Here is an 18,310-nt window from a genome sequence, read left to right on the forward strand (position 1 = left end):
TCTCTTATAGATTGAAGTGTAATTATGAAATGGGGAAGCTTGATGTTGACACATTGCTATCCATATAATTTGTCAGTTGTCTCAAAACTGTCCAGTATAGAATTTTTTCCACATAGGATTTAGTTCCATAGGATTTAGTTTATTTCCATGTGCTATAATCTGTCTGGTATTGAATTTTTTTCATATAGGATTTAGTTCCATATCATATTTCCATATGCTATACTCTTGTCCTATCCTTTTAAGTTTTTTTTTTTTTTCAGAATATTTTCTAATCTTTTCCTGGGTGTTATCTCTGGAAGTGAGTGAATCCCATCTGCTTATCATCAGTGATGTTTATTGCTCATCCCAAGAAGATGTCTGTTTTCCCCCACTAGAACATAATTTTTTAAATTGTAAAAGAACTTTAAAAAGTTACCTGTTTGTCTGCATGTATGTATGTGCACTACATGCATGCATTACCCATAGATGCCAGAAGAGGGTGCCAGATCCACAGAACCAGCGTAACAGGTGGTAGTCAGCCTCTACGTGGGTGCTGGTACCTTAACCCAGGTCCTCTGCAAAAGCAGTATGTGCTTTGAATCACCGAGCCATTGTTTTAACCCCTAGGAGAACATTTCACAATAGTGAATTATAAGAGATCACATTATAGTCATTTGAAAACTAGAACAAATGAAAATTCTATGCTATCTTTCACATGTAAAGGGCACTCATTACCACTGCTGATCCTGAATTTTAGTGGTAGAGTGGGGCTAGGAAACATCAGGGTGCTAAAAAGACATGGAGGTCTGCAGACCTGAAGTAATTGGCCAGGTAGGCCAGTGTGTTCTGTGTCTCCCAGCCACTCCCTCAACCCCCTGTACATATGGGGAAAGCAGAGGAAATACCTTCTCTGTTCGATTGTCACTCAAGAACACATCCAAAGAAGAACACATGCCCTCCCCTCCTTGCCACCTGGTACCGGAACATTCCCAGACTTCAAATCTGTCCGAGTTCAAACACTGTCCATGTCCAGACTGGAAATGCATTTCCTGTCTTATCATTTCAGAGAGCTACCTTAATCCCTGGCTGTCTCAGCAAACCTGATGTCCCCTGCTCCCTGCTTGCAGTTCCGAGCCAGCTGAACATGCGATAAAAACCTCAGCTTTCGGGACTCAGTCCACAGAGCTGCTTTTGTGTGGCTTCCAAGTAGAAATGCAATGGTGGTCCCCTCCCCCTCCCCCTCTGTTCAAATCAGAGTTAACTGTGCTATTTTGAAATTTCCCAAAGGCAGACAACCCAAGAACCTATAATTGTAGAGGGACCGTCTTTGCTGGCAGCCGTGTCTGTGTAAGTTGTGGAAAGCAGATGGGCCCAACAGTGGATTCAGCACTGAAATTCCCATCGGTGTAGTGTTAGACCCAAGCATTTCCTGTGTTGCCTATATAGGACAGCAAGGGCAGATCTCTCTGTGCATTCACTTCTACTCTGGTGATAAAAACTCCTCACACATCCTTTCATTGAACTTACTGCAAACAAACACGTAGGGGTGTCTTGTGGCTCTCTACTTACTGGGTGCTATGGGCAGCCCTAGAAACCTTAAGCTACAGTATGTGAGATGTGACTGTATTTAAAGATAGGGGACTTTGCTGGGCAGTGGTGGCATATGCCTTTAATTCCAGCACTTGGGAGGCAGAGGCGAAGGCAGAGGCAGGCAGATTTCTGAGTTCAAGGCCAGCCTGGTCTACAGAGTGAGTTCCAGGACAGCCAGGGCTACACAGAGAAACCCTGTCTCGAAAAACCAAAAAAAAAAAAAAAAGGGGGGGGGACTTTAAAGGGGAAAGTGTGTTAGAAAGAAGACATTATGATAATCCCAACCTGAAGAATATGTGGAGATGTACAGTGAGGGCAGCCAGCCACAGGCCATAAAGGACCATGTCAGAAGATATCAGACCCTAGGCTCCTTGACCTGGACTTTGAGTCCAGGTAGGTGTGAAATGGATTCTGTCTTGTAGTGGTCTACTGGGCAAGGTTTCTTGGGGCCTGACAAAGTGTATTTGTGACCTGAGGAGATCGACTTAACCCTTCAAGGTAGGATAAGAGAAGTGACTTGCAGGTTCAGAGCAAAGCGTGAGGCTTCTTGTTAAAAAGTTACAAGCAAGTGTGGTGGTTTATATCTGTAATTCCAGAATTGCAGACTTCTAAGCAAGAAACCTGCTTAGAATCTGAGGCCAGTTTGGGCTATATAGTAAGTTCCAGGCTAGCCTGGGGTCAGGACTACACAAATGTTAAGACAGCATTGCAGCATGTGGGGTGCCTTGTGAGGACGCCCAGGGGATGTCCCTGGGTGACTGCAACCTTCATCTTCGAATGAAGCTGGTTCCACTTTGAGGCCTCAGTTTCGTCATCTAGAAAGTGTTGGTAATAATGCCACTTACTCTCAGGGCTGGGAAGATCAAACAAGGTGCTAGATAAGCAGAGAACATGAAAGGACAAGGAGCAGGTTGTTAAATGTTTCTCATGAATTGTCTTGCCTGGGTCAAGTCCCAGGATCCTAAACAAGAATGGTCTGGGAGCCATCAGTAAGCAGGATGCTGGAGGGTAGGAGGGGGTCAGAGAGCAGAACATGGTGGGCTGAGGGACTCTGCAGGAGTGAGCAGAGCCTTGCTTAACTGACACTTCCAGTCTGAGGAGGGGTCTCTGCTGCAGGAGAGACACCGATCTGGCCTCCTCTTCTCTGGCTTCTGCCTGCTACAGCACAGGAAGTGTGCTCCACTTAGAGAGAGCTTTGGACCCCAGCGCTTTCCGACAAAGGTGTTATTATTTCCACACATATGACTCCTTTACTCTATAAATAAATAAAGCTTTAGAAGAGAACCAAACACAGCCCCGGGGCTTAAAATAGGGCAGGACAAATAAAGCTGAGCCCAGAAAAACCAGCACTCGGGACAAGGAGAAAGTCGGGGGATTTTGAGTGGTATTTTGGACAAGGAAACATAAAAAACAAGAATTTATTGTTTTCTAAAATTATTTAGAAGCTAGTGGGGTGGATATTATAATGAGATTCCTAACCCCCCCCAAAAAAAAACCTTTTAAAAGAGGATGATATAATGAGGAAATAATTTTTAGTGTAAGACATAAAGATCTAACTAGATTCCCCCAACATTTTAGCAGATTTCATTGGTTGTTCTTTGCAACTTAGTTGCAATTCAGCCTCTCCCCGGAAGAGCTTAAGCTCTTTTGGGCCAACTCTGGTCCAACTCTTTTCCCACCTTGTGGGGAGGATGGACTTCTGTCCTTTGATTGACAGGAAAGCTCAAAACATTACAAATAACATTATAAGAAAAGCAGCGTTTTTATCTCGCTGGTGGGTCTCATACTTCATAAAAGCAAAGCAACATCGCTGGAGAGGTTTTTTTTTTTTTTTTTTTTTTAAAAAAGATGGTGGCAAGATATGCTCTGACTTTGTTCTCCCCCCTAATTAGAACACAGCTAAACTCCTTCAGGACCCTCGGTGATCGAGATCTGGCTGAGGATAGAGAGGTTCTGGGAAGATGACATGATGTTCAGGCCTCTTTCTCTTGGTCTTCGTTCACTGGGCTGGTAATCACAGCTTCCTTCACTCCAGCTGCTTAGAGAAAGAATGAGGTGGAGCAGGGCCATGTAATTAATATAATGACATTTAATTAATATGCAATGATAATTACCTGTTGTAGAGTAACACATTCTGAACTCCTGTAGTGTCTGACAAAATAGACCCTAAGAGAGACTAAGACTGACCCAAAACAAGTTACCAGGAAACAAGATTAGAAACATGATCTTGGCCACCAGGCTGCAGCTTCAGAATTTTCTCATCGATTCGGAAGAGAACACTCAGCTCTGTCCTGTCTGTGGCTCTTGGGAAACGTGAAATACTCCCACGAGTGTGTCTCATTAGAGCCATAGGTTAGTGAAGCTCATTCAAGGGTTTCAGATCAACCCAGCTGATAGAGACAAGGGTGTGAGACAACCGGAGGAGAGAAAGGGAGGGGGCGGGGGTGGGGAGGTGCGGAGCCGCAGAGCCTCATGGGAACACGCCTCAAGCTCTCCTAGACAGCCTGTATGCATCCTCTATGTAACAGCCTTAATAGCCTTTCTTTCTGCAGGCACCAGCGCCAAACTGGGGTGGAATAGTGTTAGTTCATAGTTTTGTGACCTCAAGAAAGTATGTATGCTCTCTGTGGCTTTACCCATTTAGGAAATAAGACAGGCCTTACAGAATTCATGCTAGTATACGGCAAAGATTTAAAACTGGTGTGTGTTTACATTGCGATCACATCTGCAACTGCTACTGCCAACCGTGGTGGCTACTGCCTGGTGATTTCTGGCCACCCAGTACCCTATGTGGGACTCTCAGACCTCCTCCCTTTCAGTCACTAACTGCTTTGTTTTGATCTCTTCTTCTGTAACTTCACATTCCTGCCTACTCACCAGTCTGCCCATTGCTTGTTTTTGAATCTTTGCGTCTGCTCCAGTGTCTGACATTTAGGTTCTCACACCTATTGTCTTTTGAGAAGACTTCATTGGGCCCAGTGAAGATTCAACAAAGGCTTCTGAGATCCTATTGTGACACTGATAGAGACAAGGGTGTGAGACAATTCAAACTCACACTCAACTGTCTGAGTCAAATGAGAATCCTTGGTAAAGTCAATCCTCACATTTGGTCTGGCAAGATGGCTCAATGTGTAAAGGTGCTTGCTGCCAAGTTGCATGATCCAGTCTCCAGAGCCTGCACGGTGGAAGGAGAGAACTGACTGCCACCATGACCTCCACACACAAATAAATAAATGTAAAAAAATTTTTTTTTAAGGAAAAGAGGGTGGGTGGGGTGCAACGGTAAGCAACTCCCATTCCAGAGGTAGAGGCAAGATTTGAGTTCAAGGCCAACCTAATGTACAGGTTAGGTATGGCTGCACTTTGAGACCCTCTCTCTCTTTCAAAAAGAAACAGTGTCATGTGCTATTTTTACCATTATCTTTCTCCAGGCACTAGCCTCAAACTAGTGGGAGTCAGGGCTTTTCTGTGGAGCCAGGGAAGTTCAAGAACTCACTCTGTAAATCAGGCTAGCCTCAATCTCAGAGACCAGCCTGCCTCTGTCTCCTGAGTGCTGAGATTAAAGGTGTGCAGCATGGCCACTGGGCTACCATTATTATCTTTACTGTTGTAATATTTCCCATTATATCTGCATTACTGTCTGCATGCTACCCAAGGGATCCTATATAGTGAACCATCTCAGACTGCTAGAAGAAAGCTATGGGGTCACATTTGTAAGTCTATCACTTGCCCACCTCAGTGGACTCTGCCTTTCTCACTACTGACATCTCGTTTATAGATGGAGAAATTGAAGCCCAAGATGCCGAATGATGTAGGTTCAGATTGCTTACTTTAATTTTGCCTAAGGACAGGTGCTGATTTTAATAGTTAACAAACAACAATTCAGGTATGGGTGATAACTTTTTTCTGTCTCTCCATAAAAGGATGTCTGTAGTTATTACATCATATCTCATTGTGAATTCAAGCAACAGAAGGTCACGTGGAAATGACCTAAGATGAAATAGATGCACAGTGGTTTAAAACATTTAAAAAGAGACATACTTAAATAATAGTTGTGACACTTTCTCTTGGCTTCCTTGATCCCCTGGCTAGTTTAACAGACCACAACACTAATTACTTGGCAGTGGAGTTGCTGCAGACACAGCATCCTTCTTTGGAAAGGCATTTCTGAAGCCAGTGTCTGGAGGAGCCAGTGAAGAGGGCAGGAACCCCATTCCCCACCCCACTGGGCATTACAGAACCTGGGAGATACACTCTCCAACTGAAGCTTTATTTACCAGGAATTAGTTTCAACTCACCAGGAAAAGCCCATCTGTGAAAGCAATTTATCAAACCAGGGGGTGCCTCTCTCATGTTATATCTGCTTTTAGAAAACGCTTTCCCCTCAGCCCTCTTGACAGAAGTTTCTGGATTGAAGTGAACAGGTCACTCAAAAATGTAAATTCTGCCTTAGTAGGCAAATTCTAGTTAAGGTTAAGGACTAGGAGAGACTAAATAGAGAGACATTGACTTAACGATTGTCCAGGAGCAAAGGTGAACATGGCAGAAATGAAACGTGCTGGTGTGAGGCCGAGGAGCTACAAAAGACATTCATCCAGGAGATGAGGCGTCCCAGAGTGCCAAATGGGAGACATTTGTATCAGCAGTAAGACATGAGGTAATGAAGCAGGAGCTTTACTTATCGCCTTGCCGAGTGGAAAATCAAAGGGCAGGCAGTCACCTCCTGAGCGTGCTCTGTTATTGGTCCAGCACCTTCTGTTGTTCCTGAGATCTACAGAGCTCTCTGCATAGGATGCATTAGGCAGAAGGACTAACCTGACCTGTGATTCCTACATAGGCCTAGTGGCCTGGGAAGGGGTGGCCTGCTAGGGCTGGGTGCTATGGAGATCATCTGCATGGATTGGGAAACAGGAATTGCACCTACCCCTTGAAAAGGCCGGACTCTCTCTTTCCCCGGGAGTTTCCTCAGAATAACCCAGTTAGCGCACCCCCCCCCCCCCACACACACACACCAGCCCTGCTCCATGTGACCCCTGGTTTGATCTGCTCCAGCCCTCCCCTGCTCCATGTGACCCGTGGTTTGATCCGCTCCAGATTGGGTCTTTTTCAGCTTTCCTTTTGAGTCTCTTGTTCCCTGGACTTCGGTGGCAGCTGTTATCATTCCAGCTGTGGAGGGAATGGGAGGGCACTTCCTGTTATTCTATCCTGCCATCTCTATGGGGGTGGACATTCCCTCCCCCTCCTGTGGCTGGCTGTGGTTTTGGAAGAACTGGAGTCTGGAGGCAGCCATCCTCTGACTAGGGCTGCAGAAGCGGCTGGAAGCTTCCAGCCACCCTGTGAGGGCACCTGGGAGCAAGGCAGAAGGCAGGCACTGACCAAGGGAAGAGGAGGCTGGAGTGGTGAAGAGAGATGAGTTTGGAAGATACTGGAGGGAGTCAGGGGTTGAAGGAGTGACTGGCAGGGGGAGGGGGAGGAGGAGGGGAAGGGAAGGGCTGCAGGGGAAAGGATCAGGGAGGGAGGGAGGGACATGGAGAGAAAGGCATGAGGAGGTGGTTGATGCTTTTGGCTAGAAATAATTGGGGAGTAGACTTTGTGTACAGAAGTGACGGGGCCCATTTTCTCCAGCCCCGTGCAGTTGTTACATTTGCCAAACTCTCTCTTTGTGTTTGGTGTTTGGCATAAGGAATACGAAGAGGGGTTGAGCTTGAAGCCTGCTCTTCAAAAAGTTTTAAATCTGATGCTGATGTGTAATACAGGCCTGTAACCCTAGTATTCTGGAGGCGGAGTCACTGGCTACAAGTCTGAGTCCAACCTGGACTACATAGTGAGACTGTCTCAAATATTCGTTTGCTGAGTATGGTGATGTATACTTTTAATCCCAGCATTCTAGAGGCAGAGACGTATGGACCTCTGTAGATTCCAGGCCAACGTGTTTCAAGACATCCAGGCTACATATTGAGACCCTGTCTTAAAACAAACAAAACCCCCCACCCCCATCACAAACAGTAAAATGTTAGCAGAAAGGCAGGCAGGAAATACTTTGCTTTTTTGTTTTGTTTATTCTTGAGACAGGGTTTCTCTGTGTAGCCCTAGGTGTCCTGGAACTCACTCTGTAGACCAAGCTGGCCTCAAACTCAGAGATCCGCTTGCCTCTGCCTCCCAAGTGCTGGGATCAAAGGTGTGCGCCACCACCGCCACTGGCAGGAAATATCTTTACCTAGGTATGCTCAACCACAAGTAACACACCTGTAAAACACCTCTTAGGATAACCTTGGTCGGCATTGTGGGGTCCACTTAGAGTGGGAGTAGCTTAAGTCTCAAGCAGATAATCTGAGTGTTATGTGGCATGTGGCAAAGCTCTGCAAAGGGTCTGCCCCCAGACCTCCCCACCCCGCCCTGCCTGGATGTCATGTGACAACACAGCAGGTGCCTACAGATCAAAGCTTTAACTGGACCCTGACAGAAGAATAGGCAATCCACTCACATCTTTGGTGTAAGTGACAAAAGGTGGCACCCAAGCAGGGTCTGTGAGTTTCTCTAATAGGGGGATGGATTCCCTGGAGAGAAGAGGGAGATGGGTAGCAGTGGGGATAAAACAGAAGCCTGACTGGGGGTAGTTTTAGGAGATTAGCTAAGAATTTCGGGGCAAGATGTTGATGACAAAAACAAACACTTCAGAAGCTCATTTGGTTTGGTGTGGACAATTGAGACTGGGGAATTCAAGAGACAGCTTCAGAATAGAGTCAGTCAGACAGTTACCATGGTGACAATATAAAGTCCGTGTAAGCACAGGGGTCAAGTCTAGTTTATTTGTGTAGCTTTAGAGTTTCTGAAATTGTGTGGAGTATAAATAATCAACGCTATTAAAAAAAAAAAAACAATTTGAGTGTCTTGTCCACACAAATGTGTGCACCCTTGGGGGACAGAAGAGGGTGCCAGATCTCCTGGATCTGGCCTTACAGGCAGCTGGGGCTTTTGACTCCTTATGTTAAAATCAGTTTACTTCCCTGGGACAGGTGGGCTGGGAAGAGCATATGGGACACAACAAGGGATGTTGTGAATGTATTGTGGTAGAATGACGAATGTGTGACGTCATTAATCAAAGAACAAACAATAAAGCCAACTGTAAAGTCACCTGTCATACACCTTAATCACAGCATCTGGGATTAGAGGCAGGAGGCACCTGAATTCATGGCTGGCCTACGCTAGCTACATAGTGAGTTCAAGGATAGCTTCAGCTACTTAAGAATCTGTCTCAAAAAACCCTAAAACCAAATCCCCAATCAACAAACACACAAACACAACACCTCCTGTTCCTTGGAGTGGGGGCAGGGGACCCATAGTCAACCAAAAGCTAACAAACTAATCAATTAATTGTTCTTCTAGATGGTGGTGGGTATTGTTTGACACATCATTTCCTGTATCCATAAAGCTGCTTTTCATCACTCAGTTCTGTCCTGGGTCTGACAGGGGAAACTGAAAGGAGGGCTCCTGAGACTCTCCCCGACTTTGCAGCCAAGAGGATTATACAGTTGATATCCACCAGAGGGTAAATAGTAGTTAATTCTTAATTGTTAGCTCAGTCACTGCAATTGGTTCAACAATAATTATTATCATGTGGTTTGAACTCAGTTGTGAGGGTTCTCCCTTTTCAGTTGTGCATAGAAACAGCAACCTTATGGTACTTAAAAAGTTCAGCATAGAGGCTGAAGAGATGGCCAAACAGTTAAGCCCTTCTGCTCTTTTGGCAGAAACACTGAGTTCAACCCACAGCCCCTACCTCACAACTGGTAGAACTCAAATGCTTTTAGCCTTCATAGGCACACACATACACACACATAATTAAACAGGTCTGATTTCAGCAGTCTGAGGCAGAGGCGGGCAGATAGCTGTTCAAGGCCAGTCTGGTCCACATAGTTTCACAAGACAAACAGAAAAAAGTTTTTAAAAAAAAAAAAAGCATCTTTAAAAAGCAGGTTGGTGTTGAGTTTGGTAGCATGGGCCTGTAATTCCAGCTACTAGGAAGGCTAAGGTAGGGAGACAACAATTTTGAAGATCAGCCTTGCTATGTGTCACAGCGGGGGGGGGGGGGCAGCACCTCAAAACAAAATGTAAATAGTAAAATATTTCCCGCCTTCTGGAAGAGTCCATTTTATTTCTCTGGAAGTCGTGTGTCTTTTATTTTTATTTTCGTCTTGTCACTAAATGTAAAAGCAGCCACGTGGTTGAGCACCCCCAGATGACCACGTGGAGCTAGGGTGGCCACGTTTGGGATCCTCTCCCGTCCAGTCTCTGCAAGTCCTCAGTTTCCCCAGGGCAGGAGGCCTCCGAAGCCTTTACTTTATCCGCGGGGCTCCCCGCCGGCCACGTCCGCCCGGTCCGCGACACAGAGGCGGTCTTTCGGGGTGAGCGTCGCTTCCGACGACCGGGAAGAGCTGCGACGGCCCGCCCGGCTGCGGAGAGCCGGTTCTCTGCGCCCCGCGAGCCGCAGGCGACCGGCCGCGCTCCCCGCCGACGCCCACTCCCAGCTCCGCGGGGCTCCGCCAGGAATGTGGGAGCCCCGGCGGCGCCTCGGAGTGACCGCCCGCCCGGCCAATCAGCGGGCCGCAGGCGCGAGGCCCCGCCCCCGCCCCCGGGGCTGGTTCCCGCCGGGGGCGGGGCGGGGCGGCGGGCTGAGGAGGACCGAGGGGAGGCGGCACCTGGGCGGCGGTGATGTCAGCCCGGCGCTGTGCTCCGGCCCCGGCTCCTGTCGCCGTGTAGGGCGCGGGGGCGGCCGCGAGGAGAGCGGCGATCTGGCAGCCGGGAGCGTGCCGGGAGGCGGAACTGCAACTTGTGGAGCTCGGCGGCCCTCCGCCTCAGGTAAGCCGGCCGCGGGCGGTTCCTTCTGCGACCCGCGCCCGCGTTCCCGGGGATCTCTAGGGAGTGGGGGGCAGCCTCGGGGTGACAGGAAGGGCTCATCTGGGTCCTCGGTTCCCGTACCAGACTCCCCACAGCACAGAACTCCAGTCAGGGAAGAGTGTTCCCAGCTCACACCCAGACTCCCCTCCACAGACTCCAGTCAGGGAAGAGTGTTCTCAGCTCACACCCGGACTCCCCACAGCACAGAACTCCAGTCAGGGAAGTGTGTTCCCAGCTCACACCCGGACTCCCCTCCACAGACTCCAGTCAGGGAAGTGCGTTCCCAGCTCACATCCAGACTCTTCTACATAGCCTGCAGCCAGGGAAGTGTGCTCCCAGCTCACACTCAGACTTCCCTACCCCCTCCCCACCCCCCACACACTAGTCACCAGCTAGAGTAGTGTGAGCCCATCTCACACTCGTCCCCCCACCACACCATAGACTGATATCACAGAGCTCCAATCAGGGAAGTGTGCTGGGACCCCACGCCCCAGAACCCCCACCACACCACAGCCTCCAGTCAGGGAATTGTGCTCCCAGCTCACACCTGGACTCCCCACCACACCACAGAGTCCAGTCGGGGAAGTGTGCTGGCACCCAAACACCCCAAAATCCTAGTACCATGGAACTCTAGTCAGGGACATGCACACAGTCTTACACTATGGGCATTTTACCAGGCCACAGATTTATTCAGGATAGTGTGAGCCCATTTTTATATTCATCCTCCCCACCCCCACCCCCACACCATAGACTCTGATACCACAGAACTCCAGTCAGGGAAGTGTTCTGGGACCCCACACCCCCAGAATCCCCACCACACCACAGACTGTAGTTAGGGAATTTTAGTGGGACCCCACACCCCTACAATAATACCACAGGCTTCATTCAGGGGACTGTAGTGGGACCCTGCACCCCAGACTCCCTATAATATACCTCAGATTCCAGTCAGGGAGCTGTAGTGAAACCCCAGATTCCCTATATAATACCGCAGAGCTCCAGTTTTGGAAAGTGTGCTCAGACCCTCAATCTCAGTTTCCGAATTTTACAAGAGAATGCCATTCAGAGACATGGGGTCCAACCCAGTCTCCTACACTGCTACAGAACCAGCAGGGAAGTGTATGTGCAGGTGGGAACAGGGGTGGGGAATATTTAAAAGTGCCACAAATATTTGTGAATCATCTGCCCAGACAGTAAAGAAAAAATAGTTTTATATTTTCTCAGTTTCTTTACATCCTACCATAGATTGTTTAAATAAAAGAACACCAGTGTTATTCTTGCATATCAGTGTAAAATATTCTTTTACATAGTCCAGTTAGGAGGTGAGAAATTCACTTGGATATATTTGTAGCTTGTGGGGAAACTGGTTTCTTGAAGGCACAGTTCTATAACTCTGTTGGTGTTTACTCACCAGAGCAGTTAGGAAGGTCACTGACGATCTAGATTTTGCCTGAGGCTTCTTGAGAAAAGGTTGAATGAAAGGCTGTTAGTTGTGTTTTCAGGGTTCACTTTTAGAGAAAGGAGTTTAAATTTTATTTTATTTCTTTTTATTTTTAAAATAGGATTTCACTAGGTAGCTCTGGCTGGCCTGAACCACTGTATAGACCACTCAGGCCTCAAACTCACTGAAATCTGCCTGTCTCTGCTTCCTGAGTCCTAGGGTTAGAAGCCTGTGCCAGCATTACTGATTGGGAAAGGAGTTTTAACAGGGAAATGTGATGGAAAGCATGGAATACAAACTCTTAATAGCGAGAATATGACTTTTTCCAACACGTGGGACCAAAACAAACCCTTGCTTTTGGTAAGAATTGACAGCAGTGCCAGGGGGAACTCAAAAGGTCTGTTTGTTAACTAGAGAAATTGTCTATTGGTAGGATTCTGATTTTATTTCTTGTTTCAAACTCCTTTTCTTGCTCGGAGATTTTCTGTGCACGGGTCACTGAGTGTGATTGGCTTTCTGGGGGAAAATTAACTTTGAGCACACTGATTCCAACACTGGCTCTCAGGGTTTCAAGGCTCTTTCTTTTAGAGCAAGAAATAGAAAGCATATAGCTGAGGTTTCTGAGTGAAGCAAGTTTCCTCTTTGAGGGCAGGGGTTCCTCCGCAGTGAGGATTCCCTTGTTGCCAGGTCTAGAGGAAGTGGGAGTGGACTTTATTGTTAGTCAGAAGTTGCATCCCAGACTCTGACCTAAAGGGCATTTCCAGGAGCTGGGGAAAGAAAGTCATCACATTATGTCATTTAAGCCCAAGTCAGGAAGTGTGGGCATAGAGGATTTTAAAAATGGAATTTAAAAGACGACTCTATAGCCAGAACTGGGAAGGACATTTGTGTTATTTGCTTTGTTTTCAAACAGTATTGTTCTTAGTTCCTGGAATAACTAAACACCACAGGGCATAAGAAGAGCAACCTTTATGACAAGGCCGTCTCTACTCTCCTCTTTCTTCTTTGAGATGAGATCTCACCATGTTGCCCAGGCTGGCCTTGAACTTTGGTTCTTGTTGCTTCCCCCTGGGATTACATGTTTGTGCCATCATACCCAGAAAGGACAGGCTTTTTGTAAAGGGAGCATGTGCTTTATGGGAACAGAACATTTTAATTTTTGTTTGCATTTTTGAACTAAGGCACTGAAATTGCTAATGGCTTAGCAATAATATTAGACAAAATTTTGGTATTTATGTTCAATGGATATATGTAAAATATACTGTATTTTCTAGTGCATTTTTCTTTTATTGGGGAAGAGATGTGGAATTCCTGTGGGCACTAAGATGGGTACTGTGTAGCATAGCCTTGGCTGATAACAGTATTTAGACAATGACATGCAGTTAAAGATGGAACCTCAAAGACCAGATAGTCAAGCAAAAAGTGTGTGTGTGTGTGTGTGTGTGTGTGTGCACAATAAGTTATTGTACAACTTAATTTGAAATACCATTTCTCTTGTTCAGTTCATGTTTGTGAGGGCAGAAGTAGTATAGTAAAACATGGTACTTTCATTCTTTCATTTCATGTGTATGGGCTTATTGCCTATATGCTGTGCAGTGCCCAGGGAGCCTAGAAGAGAATGTCAGAATCCCTGAAACTGCAGTTACAGACAGTTATAAAACCCACGTGGGTGTTGTGGACAGAACCCAGGGTCTGTGTTAGAGCCATGAGTGTTCCTAACCACTGAGCCATCTCTCTGGCCCCAAGATGGTAGTTTGAAAGGCCAGTGAGATAGCTCAGTGGGTAAAGGCGCTTGCTGCCAGGCCTAGTCCCTAGGGTACGGAGTGATAGGAGGAGAGAATGGAGTCCCCCAAGTTGTCTGGCCTCGCCTCCTTATAACATATGTGGGACACATACACTAAATAAATAAAGTAAGAAGAAAAAGGAGAATTGTTAAAAGATATGAAAATTTTTAAGAAGGGTGAGAATAGGTTTTGATTCAATTCCTTTTGATTAAACAACTATTACTATTGTAATAGTGACATTAAAATAAGAGTCAGTTGGTCTTGTTGGACAAGAAATTTGAAATCTAGGCTACAGTGTGATTCCAAGTTAACCATGCCTAATCTGAAAGTTGTCTTAAATTGTTCTCGAGAACACAGTCACTGAGGGAGCATCATGCAGCTCATGTGGTCTTTATGTCACTCTTTGTACCAATGTGAGGTAAATCACAAGTGTTGAGATTAAAGGCATTGATGGCAGTCACCCAGCTCAATTAATTCATTTCTATTTAAAGTAAACATTTTCTTCTGTCTCTGACCAGCTGACTTCTTTTAAAATCTTTTATATCCATGGACTACTTATATTTTGTACTAAATTATGCTAACAGTTTGTTACATTAAAATTGACTTTTTGAGGTTTTTATCTCCAATTTTTAAGGTGTCTATTTTTTAAACAGCTGAATTAGAAGGAAATTCTGATTAACTGAAGGGAAATTAACTAAAGGAAAATCTTATTTAACATTCTGTCTTTTCAAAAATGCTACATCTTTCTGTCCTGTTTTGAATTACCTTTACAAAACAGTGAATGAAGGAGTTAGTTAATGTCTCCATATCCATTCATACTTGGGTCTATGTCTTGACTCTTTTTTTGGTGTGTGTGTGTGTGTGTGTGTGTGTGTGTGTGTGTGTGTGTGAATGTGCACATGTGGAAGGCCAAGGGCAGATGTTAGGTGTCTTCTTAAGTCTGGCTAGGCTCACTACTCAAAAGCTGCAGAGGTTTTCTGCTTGTCTAGCTCCTGGTATTACAGGTATGTGCTGCTGTAGGAGGTGAGGCCCAAACTCAGGGCCTTATGCTTTTGTGGTAAGCATTTTTACCAACAGAACCATCTCTCCAGTCCTAAGAATTGAGTCTGTATTTTAAAAATGTCAAAAGGAAAACATGAACAGAAAATATCATGTAATCACTTTATTTTCAGAGATTTTTCTAGAAAGTCTTTTTAGTTCTGAAGTTGAGGGAATCACACTTCAGCAGCCATTGTAAGCCCTTTCAGAAAGTCCTAATCCTAATTAAAAAGATTTCTATCCCCTTCCCAAATAAAAACAAGCAAATTAATTAACTAGTTAATTAATTTCTGAGATAGGGTTTCTCTGACTGTCCTGGCTTTGCAGACCAGGCTGGCCTCAAATTCAAGAGATCCATCTGCCTCTGCCCCCAAGTCCTGATTATGAAAGGCACTGACCTCCATCACCCAGCTCAATTCATTTTTATTTAATGTGAACAGATGTTTTGTCTGCATGTATGTCTGTGCACCACATGCCTAGTGCCCTTGAAGGAAGGCCAGAAGAAAGCATTGGATCACCTAGAACTGGAGTTACAGACATTTCTGAGCTGTCATCTGGATGTTAGAAATCAAACTGAGCTATCTCTCAAGCCCCACAATTTGAATTTTGAAGAACCATTGTCAAACAGATAAGTTTAAATAAGAGATTCAAAGTTATTACAGTTAAAGCTCCATTTTGGTGCTAGGTGATGTTTAGAAATGAAGCAAACCAAGTGTCTCCTGGCCAGCACTTCGGTGCAGCTAAAAGTTCCTAGAATTACAATTAAATCAATCATCAAATGTCCAAAACTTCTGTGGGCTCATGCAGTTCACATCTGTTGTATGACTCCTCAGACTTACTGCACGGCATGTTAGGACCTATTGCCTATTAAACCCCTGCAGCTTTTGTCATATATATCACAGAGATTAATGCTTTATTAAATAGAGCTCATGGCAAAACCAAAACAAACCAAAACAAAACCTAAGATAATTTGACCCGCCCTGCAGAACTCAAAGACTTCCATTTTTTTTCCTTTTCATGTAGTAATTATGTTGTTGTTAGAACACAAAGTGGTGAGGATTCTTTTTCTGTTTTATTTTCCACTTAGAAGGAACTAAAACACCAAAAAAAAAAAAAAAAAAAAAAAAAAAAAGTTGAATTTTAGATTAAAATTGGCTTCTCTGAAAAGGTTTAAGTTTACATGCTTGTTAAGCAGTTTTGCGTTGAGGAGGGAGGGTCTGAGTTCAATGTGGAACAGTCTATGCATTGAACAGTTTGTGTTTCTGAAATGTGGGCCAGGTGGGTTTGTCCTCACAGTTTGTGCCTGTGCTGGCCTTATGTGTCTCACTGGAACCTGCTATGACTCACATTTTGACCAACCCACACACGTGTCTTTATTTTTGTTGGCAAGTTTACGGAGTTGAGAATAGACAGACCATTTAGTGCTTTCTGTACAGCACTACACCTGAAAATGCCCATGAATGCAAGGATTGTATAAACTTAAATTGCACAGAGTACCAGTCATTATGGCAAGGACTCACAGCTTAGGTATAGCATGGAGGGGGAAGATCAGACACTATAATGTTTGGGGGTTGTTGTAAATTTCATGGATATCCCATTAGTCTGAGTGTAAATGGGTATTTTTACTGTTCCCTAACCAATCTAATTAAAGCACACATCTTTAGGAAAGCGGGTATGCTGTTCGTAGTGTATGTGTTTTTGATAACAAGGCAAACTTGGTTAGATGAAAGTAAGATTAAAGATGGTGCTTTCAGAGGAAATGGCTCAGGAGGCCTCAGTGCTAGCTGAGGAGCTATTGCCTGCCATGGAATGGAGAGTCAGTTTTCTTTGGGGATGTGGCCTCTAGTGTATTGCTCCAATGATTGGCTACAGGCAGTACTAACTGGACAGAGAGATGGATGGGTATACATATATACATATATCCATCCATATATTCATATATATATGGTATATACATTTATCCATATATACACATATATGATATGGTATATATATATATATATATATATATATATATATATATATATGATACGATACATATATATGATATATCCATAATAGCTAACATCTATATATGACATGATAATGAGAGAGGGGGATGTGTGTGCATGGGGGTGTGTCCCGGGGCATAGGGAAGGGGAGTAGGGTGGTGGTGGATATGACCAAAATATATTGTATACATGTATGAAATTGTCAAAGCATAAAATAAAAATTTTTAAAAAGATGCTGTTTTCAGTGGTAAGATTTTATGCATAGAGAAGTGACTGAGTCCTGCAGGCAAACAGGACACAAGGCAGCTCTTGGAAAGCTCATTACATTGCTTTTGCTTCTCTCTTGTTTCAGCTGTAGAACGTTGCATAAACATCATCATCGCGCTGCTCCAGAGTTGTATGGGATTTTCTTTCTTTTTTTTAAGTAGGGAAATCATACTGAATTCACTTTATCTAGAAGAACATGAAAACACGAGGAACTTGATGACCTGTTTTTGTTGCTGTTTTTAATCATGTAAGAACTTAGCAGCATAGGTAGAGTTGAACAAATAATGTCCCTACGGCCATTATGTTTTTCTAAGATGCTGTCTCTTAGGCCAGTACACAGTAGAAGACCTAATTTTGTTTGAAGTGGAATTTGAACACGCTCTATTTTTTTCTTACGAATGATGGAAGAGCCTGTGGGTTGTCTTCTAGATTGGCCGTGGGCAGAGGGGTGGGGGAGGGGAAGGAGAAAAGGGAAATGATGAGTCAGGAAACTATCTGGTTGACCCAGTGAGTCTGCTGGGACCAGACCTGTGAAGTTACTTGGGTAACTGTTTCCTTGGAATCAAGTGCTTGGATGTTGCTGTCAGCCTTTCATATTCTCCCATCCCCCACCTTCACCAGCGTGTGACTGCACAACTGAGAAGCCTTCCAGACATGGAATTACAGTTCTTGATCATTTTCTCTGCTTAGGGACTTTGGCTCTCTAGGGTAACATGCCCCTCCCATTGCCATGTAGAGGTCAGTGACTTGCAGTTGCTTGTGGACTTAACTAAGTTTAAAATAAAAAATGACATTTTTTTTAAAAATTAAAAGATATTATTTTTTTGTGAGAAAAAAAAAAAAAAAGAGTGTGAGGTCAGAGCCCCATAGGTACTTAACTAGAACTCTTGTCTTATTTGACTGGCAAGTCATCCATCTCTCAGTGGTAGTCTTTCTGTCTGTAAAGTGGTGTAAGTATTGATGTTTGTGTTGAGATTTTTTGCTAGGATTAGAAATCATTGGAAATAATGAATCAAGATAAAAAATGGCTCTAGAGGGAGGAAGCTCAAGGGCATAGAATGGCAGGGTTCTGGGAAGTTAATTGAAAGCTGAGACGTTGATGATATTCTGGATTTGCTAAACTAGATTTCATCTGCCCATCTCTTGATGGTCACTGGCGTGTTTGGTATATAGATTTCCAAGAAAAGATGATAGCTATTATGGAAGGAGCATGCTGTAGGGACCCTGAAGAAAGGGGTAGCTCTCCATTTAGGTTCTCAGTTAACCTAGGTGGAGAGGTTAAGTGACCGGCCAGCTGTAAACTCTTCTTTGCCTACTTACTGCTC

At 44.7% G+C, this 18,310-nt stretch overlaps 1 protein-coding gene across 19 annotated transcripts in view; it reads left to right on the top strand.

Annotated features, from left to right (window-relative positions):
- Positions 1–10,235: 10,235 nt before the first annotated feature.
- Ppfibp1 (PPFIB scaffold protein 1) overlaps positions 10,236–18,310 on the top strand; it is a 140,053-nt gene continuing 131,978 nt past the window's right edge. For 9 of the 19 annotated variants that reach the window (XM_076940892.1, XM_076940903.1, XM_076940894.1 and 6 more), the window contains exon 1: positions 10,239–10,428. The gene's annotated coding sequence lies outside the window, so the exon portion shown is untranslated. Of the gene's footprint in view, positions 10,429–18,310 lie in introns of all 19 variants that reach the window. The other 10 variants (XM_076940886.1, XM_076940891.1, XM_076940893.1 and 7 more) reach the window with 3 other exon arrangements.

Source organism: Arvicanthis niloticus, chromosome 9, assembly GCF_011762505.2.
Source record: "Arvicanthis niloticus isolate mArvNil1 chromosome 9, mArvNil1.pat.X, whole genome shotgun sequence".
NCBI classification, from domain to species: Eukaryota; Metazoa; Chordata; class Mammalia; order Rodentia; family Muridae; genus Arvicanthis; species Arvicanthis niloticus.